The sequence below is a fragment of the Carcharhinus amblyrhynchos genome, chromosome 4, assembly GCF_965287045.1.
Source record: "Carcharhinus amblyrhynchos chromosome 4, sCarAmb.v2.hapA, whole genome shotgun sequence".
Taxonomy (NCBI): Eukaryota; Metazoa; Chordata; class Chondrichthyes; order Carcharhiniformes; family Carcharhinidae; genus Carcharhinus; species Carcharhinus amblyrhynchos.
In genome coordinates this window covers 4,344,967-4,359,029 of record NC_137327.1, presented here as the reverse complement: position 1 = coordinate 4,359,029, position 14,063 = coordinate 4,344,967, and the positions used below count along the sequence as shown (strand labels likewise).

The 14,063-nt window shown below is 47.6% G+C and overlaps 1 protein-coding gene across 2 annotated transcripts in view; it reads right to left on the bottom strand.

Moving 5' to 3' along the window:
- The window catches only part of cdh11 (cadherin 11, type 2, OB-cadherin (osteoblast)), a 205,692-nt gene extending 192,287 nt beyond the window's left edge, over positions 1 to 13,405 (bottom strand). For both annotated transcript variants that reach the window (XM_080186691.1, XM_080186693.1), the window contains exon 1: positions 13,091 to 13,405. The gene's annotated coding sequence lies outside the window, so the exon portion shown is untranslated. The remainder of the gene's footprint in view (positions 1 to 13,090) is intronic.
- Between the last annotated feature and the right edge of the window lie 658 nt (positions 13,406 to 14,063).

The following is a 14,063-nucleotide window of genomic DNA, read 5'->3' as shown; positions in this document are numbered from 1 at the left end:
CACTTGGCCCAGTGTGTCTATACCAACTCTCGGACAGAGCATTTTACTCAGTCCACATCTCCATACCCCACGTATTTACCCTGTTAATTCCCCTAACCTATACATCTTGGATTCTAAGAGGCAATTTAGCCTGGCCAATCCACTTAATCCACAAATATTTGGAGTTTGGGAGGGTGGGTCCCCGGAGGAGACCCACGCAGACACGGGAAGAATGTACAAACTCCACACAGCCACCAAAAGCCGGAATTGAACCCAGGTCCCTGGCGCTAGCTCTGTGGAGAGAGAACTCCCAGAGCTAATGGAATACATTGGCACCATTCTCTCTCCACAGATGCTGTCAGACCTGCTGAGATTTTCCAGCATTTTCTGAATATTGGGTAAGCAGTTCTGAAAGTTCAGCAACAGCAGAGGAGTCGGGAGACCTAAGTATCTTCAGCAAATGCGTGAAAGCTAACGTACACCTTTGAATGATGTTTTTGTTTCAGGTTCCAGCATCTGCAGTTATTCGTTGATATTCAGTACTGAGTGAGAAGAAGTTTCCACCAATTAAATGTGGGGAAGACTGAGGCTATTGTCTTCCTGGTCTGCACTCTGAACTCTGTTCCATTCCCAATCCCTGGCAATTGTCTGAGACTAAACCAAACTGTCCGCAATTTTAAACCCATCGTCACCCTGCTGAGCTTCCAACAACATGTCTGCATCATCACTATGGCCGCCTATTTCCACACTGCCACTGCATCAGCTCATCTACTACTGAAGCCTTCATCCATTCCTCTGGACTTAATTATTGCAACGCACTCCTGACTGCTCTCCCGCATTCTATCATTTATCAACTCAGCATCATCCAAAACTATGTCATCCGTGTCCTTACTCACACTGAAGTCCCGTTCCGCTTTCACTCCTGTCCTTGCTGATCTACACTGGCTCCCACCCAGACAAAGTCACAAATTTAGAATTCTCATCCTTGGTTTCGAATGCCCCCACGGAATCGCTGCACCCCTCTGCTCTTCCATCCCTGTAATCTCCTCCAGCCTCACAACCCTCTGAGATCCCTGCATTCCTCTAATTCTGGCCTTTTGCACATTCCGAATTTTCATTACTCCATCATCAGTGGTCATGCCTTCAGCCGCTTTAGTTCAAACTCTGAAATTCCCTCCCCAAACCTCTCCAACTCGCAATCTCTAAGATGCTCCTTAAAGCCTACAGCGTTGGCCAAACTTTGAGCCATTTACCCCATCTGACCTGGTGCCTCATTTTGCTTTGTAGTGATCCTGTGGGGCTCCTTGGGACACTTGATTACATTAAAGGTGCTACAGAAATGTAAGTTGTCATTGCTGGGAAAAGTGTCCAAAGATTTGATCAAAGAGATAAGATTTTCAGAGGATCTTTAAGGAGGAGAGAGTGATCGAGTAGAGGTAATTTTTACACTGACAGCTCAGGTAGCTGAAGGCGTGGCTGCCAATGGCAGAGGAATGAAAAGAGAACCAGGATTGATTGAGTTTATAAAACGCACTGTTTTCAATAGCTCACCGACCTTTCATTCAGATTGTTCCTTCAGAAAACTGAACAACAGCGGAGAACGCAGTCATTAAAAATCAAGAAGTCAAAGATACACAAACATAGAAATCAGGAGAAGGAGCAGGCCACTCAGCCCATTGAACCTGCTCCGCCAGTCAACAGGATCACAGCGGATTTAATTATAACCTCAACTCCGCATTCCCACCTACTGCCCCCCCCCCCCGATAACCTTTCACCTCCCCCCCGCTTGTTAACAAAGTACAGCGCAGAAGGAACAATACTTTTCACTGTGACAATAATAAATCAAATCAAATCATCAGGAATCTATCTCGATCTGCCTTAACTATATTCAAAGGGTGGAATATTCCCATTCCGCCTGCCGCAGGAATTCTAGCGGGTGGGACACGGATGATGCAAAGGTCCATTGACCTCGGGCAGGATTTTCCGGCCTTGGGACGAGTGCGGCCAGGAAATCCCATCCCAAAGACTCAAGTTCCACTGCCTTCTGAGGAAGAGAGGTCCAAAGACTCACCATCCCCTGAGAGAAAAGATTTCCTCATCTCTGTCTTAAACGAGCCTTTTTTTTTTGTCGAAGCAGCATTTTATAAGTTGTGATGGCCTGGGCTTTGTGAGAGTGTAATAGATTGGAACGGTCCCCGGCACCTGTACAGCCTTTGGCCAAAACCAAATATTGATGGCACCAGTACCCCTGTCAGTGTCAATTTGTTAACAGCGGCTCGACTGGAAACACGGAACCTGGATTTGTACAAGGCTTTTGGCCACCCCGGCACAACAAAATGCCAGAGAGCCAGCTGGAAAACCAGCAGCTCTCCAAATCAGCAGTCTGACCATGGCAAGCAAGAGGTTCCAAATGGTATAGAGAAGCAGGAGTAGGCCTTTTGGCCCTTCAATCCTGCTCTGCCGTTCATTTTGATCATGGCTGATCATCAAATTCAATATCCTGATTCCGCCTTCCCCACCTCCCATGTCTCTTCATCCCTTTAGCGATATCATAGAGTCCCTACAGTGGAGGGAAAGGCTGTTTGGCCCATTGAGCCTGCACCAACAACAATCCCACCCAGGCCCCATCCCACAACCCCACATATTTACCCTGCTAATCCCCCTGACACGAAGGGGCAAATTCAGCACGGCCAATCAACCAAACCTGCACATTTTTTTGAAATCACGCAACATTTTGGTCTCAACTAAAGTCAGGTTCAGTTATTAGTCACAAGTAGGCTGACGTTAACACTGCAATGAGGTTACGGTGAAAGTCCCCTAGTTGCCACACTTCAGCGCCTGTTTGGGTGTACAATTTAGCATGGCCAATGGACCTATCCTGCATATCTTTGGAATGCGGGAGGAAACCGGACCACCTGGATGAAACACACACAGACACACGGAGAAAGTGCAAACTCCACACGGATAGTGACAGAACTACATTCTGTGGGAGTGAATTCCACACATTCACCACCCTCGGGGTGAAGAAATTTCTCCTCACCTCAGTTCCGAAAGGTTTACCCCTTATCCTCAAACTATGAACCCTCGTTCTGGACTCCCCCACCATTGGGAACATTCTTTCTGAATCTACCCTGTCTAACCCTGTTAGAATTTTATAAGTTTCAATGAGATCCCCTCTCACTCTCCTAAACTCAGTAAGAAGCCTCACAACACCAGGTTAAAGTCCGACAGGGTTATTTGGGATCACGAGCTTTCGGAACGCTGTTCCTTCATCAGGTGAATTGACTTCATTCACCCGATGAGGAGGCAGCTCTCCGAAGGCTCATGATTCCAAATAAACCTGTTGGACTTTAACCTGGCGTTGTGAGACTTTTCACTCTGCCCAACCCAATCCAACGCCGGCACCTCCACACATTATAAACTCCAGTGAATACAAACCTCACAGATTTAGTCTCTCCTCATATGACAGATTTGGCATCCAAAGGAGGTGGAAGAAGGACTGGGACGTTTGTACTCCAATCTTTGCACAATGTAGGACAGCTGAACAAGCAGTTCATAAAGCATGTGAGAGCCTGGGTAAATGAATGGAAGCACAGAGAACAAAAGCCAAAAAGTTGTGCTATAAGTTTTATAAATCGCTTGTTCGGCCCCTGGTGGAGAATTGTGAACAATTTTGGGCACCACACTTTAGCAAGGAGAGCGCACATAACAGATTCACTAGAGTGGTTTCAGGTATGAGGGATGAGTTATGTGGATAGACTGGAGGGCTTGAAGCTGCTGACGTGGAGAAGATTTGATGGAGATGTCTTAGCATCACGAACGGCTTAGATAGGATACATAAAACACACCTTTAACAGCTGAAGAATCGATAACCAGAAGACATGGATTTAAAGTGACTGACAAGAGAACAAGAGGGAACATGATTATTTTTTACATAGGCAGGAAGTGTTTAGGATTGAGAATGTGCTGCCAGCTATGATGGTGGAAACAGATTTGATAGTCAACTTGAAATGGCATGTAATCAACGATCTAAAAGAAAAACTACAAGTGGGAGTAAGACTAACTGGGCAATCTTTCAATGAGTCGGTATAGACGCAATGGACTGAATGGCCTCCTTCTGCATTGTGCTACTCTGCTTTTTATGGTAATGACCAGATAATCTGACTTTTAGAGATCTTTGGTCAAGAGAAGGTTATTATGCAGAGGAAATCGCCTCATCTCTTCTCCAAAACAGTTCCATGGAATTATTCACATCCATCCAGGAGCACAGGCAAGATCTCTGGTTTTTCCACTTATCCGAAAGATGGTATTCCTGACAGTGCATCTCTCCTTCACTGCTGCACCGGGAATGTTGGCTGTGATATTGAGCCCAAATCTCTGATGCCTTATTAATGACTTCAAATAGAATTCAGAATCAACCGTACAGTGTGGACTGGGTCCAAGCCAGGCCAGTCACAACAGCAGTGAACACATTGATATCTAACAGCAGACTGGAAGCCTTCAATCACCACCCGTAACACCCCAAAGATTGAATTCAGTTTCACAGTCGCAAAGCTGGGATGGGAATTTATAACCTCTGCGTTACTCACCTACATACCCACCCCAGTATGGTGGCTTCGCCCCCATGACAATCCTGTCTGTAAAGTTTGATGAGGCAGCTCCATTGTAAACAGATCCATTTGCACCTCCACCAACTGCAGCACCTGCCTGGCCAAGAACTCCTTTTTGGGGAATTAGATAGAACCGTAGGAAAGGTACATTCACCCCATCTTGTCCATGCCAGCCCAAGGACACCCAGGTGCCCTTTCTAATCCCACCTTCTCGCACCCGGCCCACAGCTTACAGCACTTGAGGTGCAGATTCAGGTACTTCTTAAAAGAGTTTAGGGTCTCTGCCTCCCCCACCAACTTGGGCAATGAATTCCAACCATCCTCAGCGTAAAAGCATTCTTCCTCATGCCCCTTCTAAACTTATCTTGAATCTATGACCCCCAGTTCTGGCATTCTCCACCAAGGGAAACAATTTTGCCCTGTCCACTCTATCTCTTCCCCTCATAATTTTGTACACCTCTATCAAATCATCCCTCAGCCTTCTTCGTCCCAAGGAAAATAACCCCAACCTAACCAATCTCTCCTCATAGCTACAATTTTCCAGCCCTGGCAATTTCCTTGTAAACATCCTCTGCACTTTGTCCAGAGCATTTACATCCTTCCCGTGGATCCGGTGCAGGACAGAGGGATGCAAGCTTGAGGATGGGATGAGACTGAGGAATAAGAGGGAAAATAAGATACAGGACGTTGCTGTCCTTGGCACTGCTCCCAATGATTTCTCTCAGTCCCGTGTCGCACATTCCTATAGCCCTATACATTAGTCTGGTCACTCACTGGTCCTGAAGGGACCTAATGATGAAAAGGTGCATTACAAGGTTCCATAGCAGATTATTATTCTACCTCTTCAAAATACATCTGGTGAAAAATCAGAAGGTGTGAGCTGTGTCCGAGTTTTTTTTTAACATCAGGTATTTCTTGAGAAACATTTGTTTGGTCGCCAGTAACTCCAGTGGTGTGGAAGTGACTATTCTTCCAAAAATACAACCAAAGCGGGGGATTTAATTCTTGTTTATTTTTACACCATACGTCTGAAGATGGAAAGACAACTGTCTCTAATTGCATGAGTCATTGAGGTGGGATTGATTTAAAGTTGTCCCTCACTCAGATGGTGAACAGGGAGGGAGTTTGCCAGATACACGCGCACACACACACACACACACACACATGCACTCGTACATTCACACATACACACACACACACTCGCACACATCTACACCAATACACACACACTCACGCACACACACTCGCACACTCTCTCCCACACACACTCACACACACCTACATAAACACACACGCTCACGCACACACAACACACATACACACACACTCACACACGCACACACACACTCGCACACACCTACACACACACACACATACACTCGCACACACACACACACACCTACACACACACACTCACTCACGCACACACACTCGCACACACACACTTGTACACACACACTTGCATACACTCACACACTCTCTCACATACACACACACACGTACACACACTCTCAGACACAGTTATTGCTGCTGTGTTTGAAGCAGCAAAACCATTGAATGTTTCTAAGAGAGGAATCGATATGGTTTGAAGCTAAGGGCTATGGGAAAAGGAGGAGAGCAATGGGATTATTCCGGCCAAGAGACATCAGGGATAGGAGATCCCATCTTTAGCTGCCTGCATTCCCTGGGTTTTATACTCTTTTGAGAAAACCAAAGTTGACCAATCATAAATGGGAGAGAGTAATTGTAACAAAGAATTGACATTTCAAAGGTACAAAGAACAAACAACAGCACAGTACAGGAACAGGCCCTTTGGCCCTCCAAGCCTGCAGCGATCATGATGCCTGCCTAATCTAAAACCATTTGCACTCACGGAGTCCGTATCCTTCCATTCCCACCCTATTCATGTATTTGTCTAGTTGCCTCTTAAATGTCACTAGCATATCTGCTCCCACCACCTCCCCAGACAGCGCGTCCTAGACATTCACCATACTCTGTGTAAAAAACTTGCCTCACACATCTCTTCTAAACTTTTCCCCACGCACGCACCTTAAACCAATGTCCCTTCGTGCTTGACTTTTCTACCCTAGGGAAGACCATCTGAATATCCACTCTATCAACGCTACTCATAATCTTTAAACTTCTATCAGGTCACCCCTCAACCTCCGTCATTCCAGTGAGAACAAACTGAGTTTATCCAACCTCTCCTCATAGCAAATACCCTCCAGACAAGGCAACATCCTGATAAACCTCCTCTGTACCCTCTCCAAAACATCGACATCCTTCTGGTAGTGTGGTGACCAGAATTGTACACAATATTCTAAATGAGGCCTGACTAAAGTTCTGTATATCGGCAGCATGGCCTGCCAATTTTTATACTCAATGCCCTGACTGATGAGGGAAGCATGCCGTACGCTTTCTTGACAATCTTATCCACCTGCGTTGCCACTTTCAGTGATCGCTGGACATGTACACCCAGATCTCCCTGCATGTCATTACTCTGAGGGTTCTACCATTTACTGTATAGTTCCTACATACATTGGACCTTCCAAAATGCATTACCTCACACTTGTCCGGATTAAACTCCATGGTTAAATTCCATCTGCCATTTGCCTGCCCAAGTTTCCAACCGGTCTATATCTTGCCATATTCTCTGACAATCCTAACTGAGCTAATTAAATCAAAATGTAATTCTGGGGGGTGGTGATACACCCTAGCCCCTGCCCCTCCCACCCCCCACACTGCCCACCAGTCACACTAGACCTGAACTGTGCCAGTGGATGCTCCCTCTCCAAGGATACCCGTCGTGAACATAGCCGGGGGAGAGGTGCAGAGAGTCAGGCCAGGCAGCCACACACTGCCCAGACATGTTCAACAGAAAGAAATCCCACAACACCAGTTTAAAGTCCAAACAGGTTTATTTGTAGCGAAAGCCGCAAGCTTTCGGGACAGGCTGTCCCTTCGTCGGGTGGCTAGGAGACATGTTCATGGCCAGGTTGGCCAGGCCCAGGGGCAGAGGCGGTCCTCCTTGCTCTTCACCCCTCCCACCCCCTTCCGCACTGGGTGACGGAAGACAGGAATTTGGAGCCCCCTTCAAATAACTAAAAGGGGGCAATTGAACATAAAAAGGCAGGACATGGATTCCCCCCGCCGGCCACAGAAAAGGCATGTGGCCTGGGAGCCCGTGAACCACCTTCATCTACAACTGCACAGCACTGCTGCATGTGACACACTCTACGCCAGATCCCCAGTGGAAAAGGGGAGGACTCACATCTCGCCAGCCCCCAATCCCGCCACACTGGGGGCCTCCCCAACCACCAGGCAGCCGAGGCATGCCCTGATAATGGAAGAGGGCAAGAAGGTGGAGGGAATTCAGCAGCAGGTCAGATAGGAAACCACCACCCCCTCCATCCCCCTCGCCCCTGCACTCCCCCACCCCCCCCAACGGCCGAACGGAATGAACTTCAGCGAAGCAGCTCATATAATTGTGGGGCTGCAGCTGTAGGGGGAGGTGTCAGGACACAGGGTCGATGTTCCATCTAAACAGTGGTCAGTTCGGACACGAGTCCACTCGAGTCACATCAACGCCACAAGTGCCGTTGGGTCTGAGCACCACGGTTTTCAGGCTGTGGGTGGATTCGGCCGTGAGCTGGGCATTAACTGACGCTCCGGAGTTTTATATTCTTCGAACAAAAGCAATAATCAATAAATTACACAAAAAGTAGCCAGAGTTACAGCCCCTGGCAGGTCACGGTCACTGATACAAAATGGTAAAAGAAACTTAAGTAATTAGATTAAAATGTCGTTAGCTGTGGTGACGATGCACCCCAGCCTCTGTGAAGCTGAGCAAGCTATCTGATAACGGAGGAATCACTATTTCGATTATTACCAAAATGCAACAATTTTCAGGAAAAAGCCCTGAACCCTCCCAGATCGAGGGTATAGAACCGGGTTACAACATCTCACCCCTAGTCCCTCCCTGACTTCCCCTCACCATTCTTGGGATGGTGCCTCTGACAAAGGAGGAGAGATTGAGTCGGTTAGGGTTGTATTCGCTGCATTGTGTTCAAAAGAATGAGGGGCATCTCATAGAAACCAATAAAATACCAATAGGACTAGATGGAGTAGATGCAAGAAGGAGGCTCCCAATGGTGGGGGTGTCCAGAACCAGGAGTTTACAGTCTGAGGATAGGGGGTAAGCGGTATCACAGTATCCTTGCAGTGCAAAAGAAGGTCTTTCAAGTCTGCACCAACCACTATCCCACCCAGGCCCTATTCATATTACCCCACATATTTACCCTGTTAATCCCCCTGATACTAAGAGGTAATTTAGCATGACCAATCAGCCTAACATACACATCTTTTGACTGTGAAAGGAAACCGGAGCACCTGGAGGAAACCCATGCAGATGTGGGGAGAATATGCAAACTCTGCGCAGTGCCCAGAGGCTGGAACTGAACCCAGGTCCCTGGCACTGTGAGGCAGCAGCACTAACCACTGTGCTCCCATGCCACCCAAACCTTTTAGAACAGAGTTGAGGAGGAATTCCTTCACTCAGAGAGTGGTCAGCCTGTGGAATTCACCAGCACAGAAAGTAGCTGAGGGAGTAACATTGAGAAACAGTTAGATATAGCACTCGGTGCGAAGGAGATCAAGGGATATGGTGAGGGGAGGTGAAATCAGGCTATTGAGTTGGATGACCAGCCATGATCACAACGAATGGCAGAGCAGGTTCAAAGGGCTGAATGGCCTCCTTCTGCTCCTATTTTCTATGTTTCTGTGTTCAGAGCCCACATAATCGAGCTGATCTTTCATTGAGAGATCAGAAGATGATGGGGCGCACGGGGGAGTGAAGCAACTTTTCCAATCGGTTACCCCTCGCCTGTCACTAGTTAACCAAATAGTTCAGTCAAACCACATTTTACAGAGTCCAGACACTGGGACCTCACTGGAAACCAAACCAAAGTGGGGGAAGTGGGGGGGGGGGAACATCTTAGCTGAAAACAGACAACTCATTCTGAGGCTATAGCAAAGAGGTTGACTTTTTTTTAACAAAAAGCAAAATAAAAAGCCTAAGGAACTTAAGGAATAAAATCCTTTGAAACAGATATAATTTTTTTTCTGGCTGGCAATCTAACTGAGTCGGATTTCTCCCTCTACAGATTTTGTTTTTGACTGCAATTTCTTTCCAAAGGAAGCCGCAGAAGTTGACTGCACAGGTTTCCCTCTCCTTCCCCCTCTGACTCCGCAGTTTAAGGTGACGGCAGCAGCAGCATTGCATTCGGCCGAAGAACCAGGCTGAGCCGGGAGAGACTGAGTGCCCGAGTGTTAAGATACCAGGGACATGTCTCAGAATGCAGATGGCAGAGTGGTATGAGTGTCTAACAGAGTGATTCTGCCCCCTAGTGACTATTGTCTATAGTGAATGCACAGGGAGAGCTGCCAACATCCACCCCCACCCCTTCCAAAATACCCTTGAGTGTAACCTCTCCCTCCCTGGGATTAAAAAGTTTCACTTGTGCCAGCCCAGACACAGGGAGAAACTACACACAAATCGGTCTGACAGTGAATGCACACAAGACTCTTAATCAATGTCCTCCTCACACTTGCCATTCTATTTTGCATCTGGGATGTCTTTGGGCCTCCTTGGTATCAATAGAATCTTACAGCACGATCTTCGGCCCATCCACCGTTGGAAAGATCTATCCATTTAGTTAGTCCCACTCTCCTGTTCTCCCTTGCCCACACATCTTGCCCAAGTTACAAACAGGTACAGCGAGAAATGCGTGCTGGTGGACAGTTGTTTATTACTGGGGTATTTTTAAGTTGATCCAGGCGCTAACATTTTAAAATACAGTTCACAGAGGGTGCAGACGCAACCCACAGTTCATGGGTTTGCTGTTGTAGCTGTAACTGCAGAGATACAGACAGAGATTGCCTTCCAATTTCCAGCACAGAGACTCCCAACAATCAAAACCACCACCACCCCACCCCCCACCCTCCACACACACACACACACACACACCACCCTGCCACCCACTTCCAAAGTAACAATCAAAGCTCTGTCTTCGTGGAAATGTGGTGACCACAGCCACATCTGAATTTACACTCCAAATCTGCTCAGCACACACCAGCCGGGTGACAATGCAGAATGAAGTCTGTGCCTCCAGTAATGCTGCTGTCCATCTTCAAAGCTGAATAATCCCAAACTGTGTGCCTTTCGTTGCCTCATTCATTCATTCACTATTTAACACCCCCCCTCCTCCCCCCGCCCCCCCCCCCCCCCCCCGACACACACACACACACACACACACACATTCAGAATTTCTCTAACACCGCTATTATTTTGCTCTCCACTCACCCTGACATGTGGGTAAACGTTGTGAATTTGCCATTCTCGCATTTCTTCATTCACATTCACACTCTCTCTGCCTTCCCCCTTTCCTCGCCACGCTTTTATTAAAATAAATTCTCTCTCCCCCTCTCAATTACATTTATAAAGCTGCGCTTCATTTTTCTTCAGTTCCCACCTCACTCGCACTTTCTAATGTCTTTCCTCACTCCTACACAGATATCTCCGCCGCCTTTCTCATCTTCTCTCCATGGAACCTGTGCTCCCAGCTCCTCTGTCTGCCCCGCACACCTCTATCTGCCTCTCACTCCTCTATTTGCCCCTCACTGCTCTATCTGCCCCTCACACATCCATCTACCCTCACACCCCTATCTACCCTTCACATTCCTATATGCCTCTTACCCCTCTATCTACCCTCACTCCTCTATCTGCCTCTCACTCCTCTATCTACCCTCATTCCTCTATCTGCCTCTCACTCCTCTATCCACCCTCACTCCTCTATCTGTCCCTCACTCCTCTATCTGTCCCTCACTCCTCTATCTGTCCCTCACACCTCTCTGTCCCTCACTCCTCTATCTATCCTCACACCCCTATCTACCCTTCACATTCCTATCTGCCTCTCACTCCTCTATCTATCCTCATTCCTCTTTCTGCCTCTCACACCTCTATCTATCCTCAAACCCCTATCTGTCTCTCACACCTCTATCTGCCCCTCAAACCCCTATCTGTCTCTCACACCTCTATCTGCCCCTCAAACCCCTATCTGTCTCTCACACCTCTATCTGCCCCTCAAACCCCTATCTGTCTCTCACACCTCTATCTGCCCCTCAAACCCCTATCTGTCTCTCACACCTCTATCTGCCCCTCAAACCCCTATCTGTCTCTCACACCTCTATCTGCCCCTCAAACCCCTATCTGTCTCTCACACCTCTATCTACCCTCATTATTCTATCTACTCTCACTCCTCTTTCTATCCTCAAACCTCTATATCTACCCTCATTCCTCTATCTGCCTCTCACACCTCTATCTATCCTCAAACCTCTATGTCTCTCACACCTCTATCTGTCCCTCACACCTCTATCTGTCCCTCACACCTCTATCTGCCTTTCACACTTCTATCCTCCTCTCACACCTCTATCTACCCCCACATCCCTATGTGTCTCAGACTCTCCACTTTATCCAGCTGATTTTTATTTTCCTTTTTTATTCCATTCATAATTTCCCAGTAAGTTGGCTGTCTCGCTGAACCCATGATCTCTCTCCAATTCCCCGCCCGTTACTTTTTCTTCGCTTCATGTTTTAACCCATTTTCCCCCTTACACCTAAAACCCTCAATTCGACATTTAACAAGAGACAGACAGAGAGGGAGAGAGACAGAGAGAGAGGATGTGGGGGGGGGGGGGGAGAACCTCTCTTCGCAAATCCCTCCCTGTACACACTGTCCCCCAAATCTCCGCTCAGTTGATGGGTAACTGCGGGTGTTATTTATCAAACAGTTTCGCGGTTGAAGGCGCTGAGGGAGGGGTTCCAATTGAACATCAGTGGCTGTCTGAGGATAATGCTCACCGACTGTTAATGGTAAGAGAGTGGTGAACCCGGCTAGCCCCCAAAATAACTGACCACACACAGGTTACCCCCCCTCCACGCACACCCCTAGTTAATGTGGCAGCCTCCCTCCCTCCCCGCCGGAGAGGAGTTATTACCCGCAGATTTGAATGAAACCCCACATTTGCCTCCCACTCCGAAGGTACCTTGTCCCACTCCGTCCACAGCGGACAAGACTGCTAAATATTCCGCTCCAGTCTCTTGTCAGATTGGGATTGAGTGAGAGGCTGTAACAGCAGCCTTGTTTTTTGGGGGGAAAAAAATGCAAAAAGAAAGAGAAATTGATGTTCATGTCATGTTTCCTCCTGATCCTGCAACTGTTTTTTTTTAATTATTTGAGCGAGGAAGGGAAGGGCTGGGGAGGGATAGAAAGGGGGATCCATTCTCTCTCCCCCACCACCTCCAAATTAAAATAACAATAAATCCCTTGGCTGGAAGTGGTCCTCTCTCTTATTGTTTTACAACAGATATTAGCAAAACATTGCAGAGACAGCCACAGGGCGAAACTGACAGCCAGAAAAATGAAATAAAACCACCGGCTTACCTTAAAAAGAGGACAGAGCAGTTGGTGTCTGTCAGCTGGAGCTGCGAAGCAGTCAGCAAACCCTTCATTAACAATTGCATGGGATGCTTTTTTTCCTCTCTCTCTCCCTCTCTCTCTCTGCGGTGGAATGTCTTCACACAGCCTGGCAAAGGGGAAGCATCTTGTTTGTGTTTGTGTTTTTTTTCTCTCTCTGCCTGTCCTGGGTTTAAAATTCCGCCCAAACAACTGCAACTCGCTGCCTCCAAGCGGTTGTGTTCGATACAAAAGCGGGACTGGGAAGAGGGGAAGGAAGAGAGAGTAAGGGACAAGAGGAGGAGGAGGGGAGAGGGGAGGAGGGGGGGAGGAGGAGGAGTGTGTGGGGGGGTGGGGGGGGGAGCTCCAAGAAAGGGAGGGTCCACACTAACTCCCCTCCCACACACACACACACACACAGATCTGCTCGTGAAAACTGCACCGAGTCTGTGATCAGACTAACCCCTGCTCTCTATCTGCCAGTTCAGCTCTCTCTCTCTCTCTCTCTCCATCCATCCATCCTTCTCAATGGGCTGAAATTGGGATCAACAGTCTCTGAGCCAATGAAAGGCAAGGAAGTGGCTTCCCCTCTCTCACTCACTCTCACACAGTCTCTCTCTCTCTCCCCGGGGAGTCTGCATTCAGAAAGATGCAAGGGGGAATCAAAAAAAACTGTTATCAAACCACACACACACACACATACATATGTACACACACACACATACATGTGTACACACACACACACACACACTCACAGAGGAACTGCAGAGTAAAAGTCTTCCAGATAATTGCAGGAGTGAGATTAAAATGGGACAAGTTCTGATTGGGGAGAGGGAGGGCGGGCAAAGCGGCTGGCAAGAGTATTATTAAACCACAAATAGGAATTGATTTGGCAAAGGAATGTTCTTCAGTCTCCATTCAAATTCAAAACTAGCTCTCGCTCGTCCCTTTCATTCCAAAA